The sequence below is a fragment of the Miscanthus floridulus genome, chromosome 15, assembly GCF_019320115.1.
Source record: "Miscanthus floridulus cultivar M001 chromosome 15, ASM1932011v1, whole genome shotgun sequence".
Classification (NCBI taxonomy): domain Eukaryota; kingdom Viridiplantae; phylum Streptophyta; class Magnoliopsida; order Poales; family Poaceae; genus Miscanthus; species Miscanthus floridulus.
In genome coordinates, this window is record NC_089594.1 from 37,678,373 (window position 1) to 37,686,617 (window position 8,245).

The 8,245-nt window shown below is 46.9% G+C and overlaps 1 pseudogene; it reads left to right on the forward strand.

The window, feature by feature from the left end:
• Window positions 1-323: 323 nt before the first annotated feature.
• Window positions 324-2,583, forward strand: LOC136507373 (U-box domain-containing protein 16-like; annotated as a pseudogene).
• Window positions 2,584-8,245: the final 5,662 nt, after the last annotated feature.

The following is an 8,245-nucleotide window of genomic DNA, read 5'->3' on the forward strand; positions in this document are numbered from 1 at the left end:
TCACTGAAACCCAACTAGGGGCCTAGATGCTTTCACCGGACTAGGCTGGAACGGAGCATGGGCGGCGCCGGCATGGCCGCGGGGAGCCTTGTCGACGGTGGCGATGAAAAGGTGCGTAGGTGGCGAGTGAGGCCGGCCGGGCGCATGGGTGGGGACGGCACCAGGACGACGACGGACGGTGTCGAGGAAGAGAGGCGCGCCAGTGGTGAGAGCGAGGCCGGTCGGTCGGGCGCACAGCGTGAGGACAACGTACGGGTGACGACGGCGAGGAAGAGACACGCGGGTGGCGAGTGAGGCTGGCCGGGCACACAGGTGGGGACGGCATGGGGACGACGATGGATGGTGTCAAGGAAGAGAGGCACGGCGGTGGTGAGAGCGAGGCCGACCGACCGGGCGCACTGCGCGGGGACGACGTATGACCAACGGTGGCGAGGAAGAGGCGTGCAGGTGGTAAGCGAGGTCGGCCAGGCGCATGGGTGGACGGAGCGGGTCGACGACGGACGGCGAAGTTGCAGCGTGGCAGATCGAGCTTTCGGCGGTGGATTGGAACAAATCAAGAAATAGGAGAAGAAGAGAAGGCACCCGGTATATAAAGGAATACAAACTTTAGTCCCGGTTTCAGCCCCAAACTGGAACTAAAGGGCCTTTAGTCCTGGTTTCAACTCTTGATGACTAAAGGTTTGTGGCTGAACCCATGACTAAAGGCCACTTTTGGCGCACCACAAAACTACCCGGCAGTTTTGTTTCCGCCTAGACAACAGTTTTTGTTTATGTCTCTTTTACATAAATGGGCTGACAATTGGTAATTGCGTAGTAAAAAATATAGCTCCAAAAATTGCAAAACAAATTTGATGGCTTCGTTTTGCTTTCATATACACAAGAAAAAATCCATAACCTAGTGTGCTATAAATAGGATGACAACAGTTTTGCTTTCATATACAATTGGTAATTCTTTTACTCCATCCTTTAAATATTTAAGAGGTATATGCATCGTAGGCCCTTGAACTTGTCTCGTGGTACCACTTAGGTCCACAAACTTTCTAATCGTACTTCTGGCACCCTAATGTTGTTTAAGTATGCCACTTAGGTCCATAACTCATTGGATTAAGGTTTTTGCCGACATGGCAGGGACAAAGTGCATGTGAGCCGCGCGTGAGTGGTCATGGCGCCTGCTGCATGCGGCGGCAGACGTGGACGTGGACGTGGTCGCTCTGCTCTGTCACCTCTACTAGGCTGACTCCTCGTCTTCTCGCTGCTCTGCCTCCGTGCCATCACTGTGCCTCCGCCAGGTGCTCCTCGTGCTGTAGCGCTTCAAGGCGCTGGCCGCCGCCTACGCCGCGCGGAGCCGGATGCGGCAGCAGCTGCAGTCGGACGAGATCGAGGAGGAGGTAAGGGAGTTGCACCAGGACTTGGCCACGCTGCTCTACCTCCTGCCAGGCGTCGAGCTGGGCCTTGCCGACGACGTCATCGGCCTGCTGGACCTTGCGTCGCGCCAGTGCAGGCGGTTCGCGCCAGTGCAGACGGACGCCATGATCGTGCTCGTCGGCTGCTACGATACGCCATGTGCGTCCTGTTCAGCACCACGGCCTAGCCTTCTTCAGATTCTAAGCCAGACCCCGAGGTCGACGAAGAAGGGGAGCCCCCGACGCCGTCATCGGACTTCCGCTGCCCCATCACCCTCGATATCATGCGCGAGCCCGTCGTCGTCGCCAGCGGCCAGACGTACGACTAGGACTCCATCTTCCGGTGGTTTGACTCCGGCAAGTCAACGTTCCTCGTGAAGAAGCTCTCCATCTCCTTCTCCCCAGACGTGGCCAATCGTGTCGTGCACAAGATCCGGCTGTTGTCCAAGTCCGGCGTCGATAGCCGCGCGTTCGTCGGGGAGGCTGGTGCCATGCCGCTGCTGGTGCCCCTGCTCTACTCTGAGGACGCCAGGCTCCAGTTGAATGCCGTCACGGCGCTGCTCAACCTCTCCATCCTCAAGGCCAACAAGAAGTGCATCATGCACGCCGAGGGCGCCGTGGAGGCGGTCGCCCACATCCTTAGCTCCGCGCGTGACGTGGCGCGCCAAGGAGAGTGTGGTGGCCGCCGTGCTCAGCCTTGCATCCGTGCACACCTACCGGCACCGCCTTGGCCAGAACCTGTCCATCGTGGAGAAGGTTGTGCATCTGGTCCGCACCGGTCCGACTAGCACCAAGAAAGACACGCTGGCCGTGCTGCTGTCACTGGCGGGCGAGAGGGAGAACGTGGGAAAGCTCGTGGACGTCGGCGTCGCGCAGGCGGCGCTGTCCTTGATCAGCGAGGAGGAGACCGCGGTGCTGGCCGCGCTGGCAAAGTGCGGAGGCGATTGTGGGCATCGACGGCGCCGTGGCGCGGCTGGTGGTCGAGATGCGGCGCGGCACGGAGTGGGCTAGGGAGAACGCGATGGCGGCACTGGTGCTCCTGTGCCGGCGGCTGGGCGCGCGCGTGGTGACGCAGGTGATGGCCATGCCCCGCATGGAGTAGGCCATCTGGGAGCTGATGGGCACCGGCACGAAGCGTGCGCCGCTCCTGCCGCCTCTCCATGGACCGCCTCGCGCGTAGCTTCCTGGCGAGGAAGAAGGCGACGATAGGAGCAGCTGGAGAGGCTCACGTGCGCATGCAGCAGGCGCCATGACCACTCATGCGCGGCTCACGTGCGCTCTGTCCCCACCATGTCGGCAAAAACCTTGATCCGATGAGTTATGGATCTAAGTGACATACTTAAACAACATTAGGATGCTAGAAAGTACGATTAGAAAGTTTGTGGACCTAAGTGGCACCACGAGACAAGTTCAAGGGTTTACGATGCATATATCTCAATATTTAATAACATGTTATAAATTATAATTACAATTTTTATAATTGGAAAATCTAGTACTTAGTTCAAATCTTATAAATTATTGCTTTTCGACATTAATAATGAATTTTTCCATTTGAGTACCATCAAGCAGAAAATCATTTAAACCGTAGAAAATAGCAAACTAACTCTGAAAAATCCAAAACTTAGCGTTTCCTTAACTTGTGGCATGTAGAAGCATGGGAAAAAGTTTGACTTGCATGTACCGTTGAAATGCCCAAGAGCTGTGGAAACCTAGGAGTGGTAGTCAGGGTTCCATAAAATTGAGTGTCCGCTTTATAGAGCATGTATGTTACATCAATGTCGGAATGGCTTGAAAAATTTTCGGCAATCATGTAGACTTAAAGTATGTCCCCACACAGAATCTTAGATTTTTCTGATTAGTTTTGGTACTTATCACATTTATTTTGCCCTGCATCAGAGAAAAGAGATTCAATGTCCCCTTCAAAATAATATAATTTTCCATCTACCATCAAACTTGGTTCACTAGGCCATATGAGACCCAGTATAAAAATTTAGTGCCATTTCAGATCATTTAGGGGGTGGCCTCAGTTCGACCTATGATTAGTTCGTACCGCCACGTAGAAATTCATTTAAACTGTAGAAAATAGCAAACCAACTCTGAAAAATCTGAAACTTAACGTTTCCTTAACTTGTGGTACGTAGAAGCATGACAAAATGTTTTAGGTGCATGCGACATTAAAATGCACGAGAGCTGTGGAAACTTGTAGTCAGGGTTCCATGAAATTGAGCGCCCGCTTTGTGAAGCATGTATGTTACGTCAATGTCAGAATGGCTTGAAAATTTTTCTGCAATCATGTAGACCCAAAGTATGTCCCTGCGCTGAAGCTTAGAATTTTCTGATCAGTTTTGGTAATTATCACATTTATTTTGCGCTGCACTGGAGAAAGGAGATTCAATGACCCCTTCAAAATAATACAATTTTCCATCTACCTCCATCAAACTTGGTTCACTGGGCCATTTGAGACCCAGTAGAAAAATTTAGTGCCATTTTGGATCATTTAGGGGGTGGCCTCAGTTCGACCTACAATTAGTTCGTATCATCACGCATAAATTCATTTAAACTATAGAAAATAGCAAACAAACTCCAAAAAAATCGAAACTTAGCGTTTGCTTAACTTGTGGCATGTAGAAGTATGAGAAAAAGTTTGAGGCACATGTGACGTTGAAATGCACGAGAGCTGTGGAAACTTAGGAGTTGTAGTCAGGGTTCCATGAAATTGAGTGTCCACTTTGTGAAGCATGTATGATACGTCAATGTTGGAATGGCTTGAAAATTTTTCTGCAATCATGTAGACCCAAAGTATGTCCCTGCGCAGAAGCTTATAATTTTCTGATCAATTTTGGTACTTATCACATTTATTTTTGCACTGCACCGGAGAAAGGAGTTCAATGACCCCTTCAAAATAATACATTTTTCTATCTACCTCCATCAAACTTGGTTCACTGGGCCATATGAGACCCAGTATAAAAATCTAGTACCATTTTGGATCATTTAGGGGTAGTTCGTATCGTTACGCAAAAATTCATTTAAACTGTATAAAATAGCAAACCAACTCTGAAAAATCCCAAACTTAGCGTTTTCTTAACTTGTGACACATATAAGTATGAGAAAAAGTTTGAGGCGCATGCGACGTTGAAATGCACGAGAGCTATGGAAAACCTAGGAGTTGTAGTCAGGCTTCCATGAAATTGAGCATCCGCTTTGTGAAGTATGTATGTTACGTCAATGTTGGAATGGCTTGAAAATTTTTCTGCAATCATGTAGACCCAAAGTTTGTCCCCACACGGAAGCTTAGAATTTTTAGATCAATTTTGGTACTTATCACATTTATTTTGCACTGCACCGGAGAAAGGAGAATCAATGACCCCATCAAAATAATATAATTTTTTATCTACCTCCATCAAACTTGGTTTACTAGGCCATATGAGACCTAGTATAAAAATTTAGTGCCATTTCGGATCATTTAGGGGGTGGCCTCAGTTCAACCTACAATTAGTTCGTACCGTCACGAAGAAATTTATTTAAACCGTAGAAAATAGCAAACCAACTCTAAAAACTCCGAAACTTAGCGGTTCATTAACTTGTTGCACGTAGAAGCATGAGAAAAAGTTTGAGGCACATGCGACGTTGAAAACAATAAAGATCTTAGAAAACTTTAGAATAAATATTTGGGGTACATAAATAAAGCACGTGATAACAAGAACCTAACAATAAAAGTACATATACGATAACAAAGATCTTAGAATACAAATACATATATGATAACAAAGATCTTTTTTTGGAATAGGTCAATGTTATCCTCAAAGTCTACAAACGCATTACAACACAGTCACCTCAAAAATATTCTTCTAGCACCCAAGTAGGGTCAAATACGCGCCAGAGGATGCCGGCGATGGCTGCGAGCTGTGATGAACTATGCCTCACGACACAGAAGTGGGGGGAGCTATGATGAACCCATGCTGGCGCTCCGGATTGGACAGACTCGGACCTGCCCAGCAACCTACAGGGCAGCCCATGCAACAATTATATTGCATGGACATCCCACCCAACTTTCGTAAGCTCTAGCATTGCTCTATCTTCAAAAACATTCTTCTAGTACCTCTCGTGCATAATCCTAACTATGCACAATATCATTTGTATATGAAGAGCTTTCTCCCACATAATCAGTGGCCAAAAAGTATCAGCTACCACTCCCACAGAGCTTCCTTCCATACTAGAAAGCCCTACCATGGAGAGCTGAGGCTCCCAGACGCCCTGCCGTGGAGAGGCTCATGCGCGGTGGCCGGTTTTATAAGCATGAGCAGGGGTGGTAGGTGGGAAGGAGTGGTGATCTCACGCGGTAGTAGGTGGGAGCAGTGGTGATCGCGCACGGTGGTAGGCTAGAACAGCGGTGATCGGTGGTAGGTGGGAGGACCTTTAGTTCCGGTTGGTGGCTCCAACCAGGACTAAAGGTACCTTTAATCTCCTCATCCTTTGACGTCTCTCCCTGCTCATATCGACTCTTCTGTTGGTCACTATGCCTTTTAATTTCTCTATATTCATCAGCCGATATTTGCATCTTTGGGTCAATGATTCTGGCTTCTTTGGCCCTAGTTGATGTTAGGACTTTAGTCTTCCCTTTGAGCAACCTAGCATCAACCATGTTTTGATCTCTTGGGAAATGATTATCATCAACTTTCATTTTTTGAGGTGTATCAAATTTGAGCCTGCCTTGTTGAATAGCCCTCTGTATATGTTGCCAGAAAACACTACACTCATTAGTAGAATGAGATGTGGCGTTGTGAAATTTGCAGAACTTCTTATTCTTCAAATGGTCAGGAGGCAACATAACATGATTGTCGGGCAACTTAATCTGTCCATTTTCAAGCAAGAAATCGAATAGCTTGTTCGATTTTGTCAAGTCGAAATCATAGCTCTCTTTGACTCCTCTTCCCCAAGGATTTGGCACCATTACTATCTTCTTACCTCAATTCCATTCAGCCGCGGCAACCTCTTCTTCTTCTTTGTCCTCATAGCCGTCATCGACTAGATATGGATTATAGGTTTCGGCAATTGCGACACTTTTCTAGAATCGGGTATCTCTGCACATGTTCTGGAATTGGCTATTGAGCGCTGCCACTCGTTGAGCCAACTGACCTAAATTATCAAACTCTTGCCCCAGCAGCTTCCCTCTCCACGTTGGCAATATTTTTTGAACTGCCAAAGCAGCTAGTTGATCATCAGTTAAGTTCAATGAGAAGCACAAATTTCTGGTCTCTCGGAACCTCTAAAGAAACTCGGTGTCCGATTCATTAGTTCTCTGCCTTATAGTCGTCAAATCGGTCATTTTCTTTTCTTCTATCCCAGTGTAAAAATATGTATGAAACTTCTTCTCTAGGTCAGCCCAATTAGCAATGAAGTTAACTGGCAACGATGAAAACCAAGTGAAGGTTGTCCCTGATAAGGACAAGGAGAAGAAACAAACTCAATGGGCCTCTTTAATGGATGCTTCACCCAACTTTGTAAGATATCGACTGACATATTCTATTGTGCTTATGCTATCTTGGCCAGTGAACTTAGCAAACTCCGGGAGCCTATAATTTGTAGGAAGAGCGACCAAATCTTACCACTCTGGATATGGGTATTTGTACGAGAAGGTCTGCCCTTTTGGCTTCAAACCGAACTGCTTCTTCATCATCTTGGTCATTCTAAGCAATAACTCATCAGCATTTAAATTTGGATTTCTCTGCAATTGCTGACCCATCTGTGGATTAAAATTTTGGGTACCTTGATACCCCGGATTTGGAATCATATGAAGGGTGTTGTAATCTATACCATAATGATATTCTTGTGGAATCTCTATCTGCTGAGTCATTTGCTGGTGTGCTGCTTGAAGTTTCTGGTTATAGATGTTAGGATCTATATCTCTACGAATCCTTTTGACTGATGGCGCTATTTTTTGAGCCAACGACAGTATTTGGCCTGATGTGCTAAAATTGACCACTTGATTCTGAATTTGCCTCGTCAGCTATTGCACATGCTGCACTGATGATCTAGGATTATACTGCATCTGATTAGTAGTAGCACCTTAAACTTGCTCAGATGAGCTCTGAACTGCCTAGACATCATCACTACCAGCTGGTCCTGCTTCTTGATGGTTAGTACCGGCTTCATTAGTCCCCTGAGTTGATGGACGTGGAATATTATAGTAAACCGGCACAACCTGATCAACTGGATATCCAAGAAACACCTCTTTCATGGTGTTATGAAATGTGTTCAAGAAAACTGCATTATGGTTCAATATGGCATCATGAACAGATTTGTTTACATCCTCTACGAAGAAACGCCTGTCTTCAGCTTCGTTTGTATCTGACTGCACATGCAACACAACTCTTGGTAGTGGATATTTCTGAACAACTTTATTGTCACGTGTCTTGATGTAAACAACAAACACTTATTCTGAAATTCTTCTATAGCTTTGCTAATGACATCTTTATCCTCATCAGGTAGCTCTTTATAAGGTGCCATAAAATGTCACTGTTGTTGTAAGTCGCCATGATGATTGTGGGGTCTCATCGGGCGTGCCACAACATGTGTCGGCGCAAAAACATGTCGATGCGCCTGACACACAGCAAGTCGGAAGGATCTGCTTGATAGAGTAAGGCTGGAGATCCGGTTGGCTTCAACGTAAGGCTAGCTGATCCTACGAATTCTTCCTGAGGCGTGCCAGTCAATTTGACCTATAATTGACAAGGAGAGAAAGTTTATCAGTAATTTAAGGTAGAACATAACAGTTTTGCCCAGACAGTTCCAAGTGTGCCGCTTCGGGAGCAGCTAGACGAAAAAATCGACTAAATAGCCAA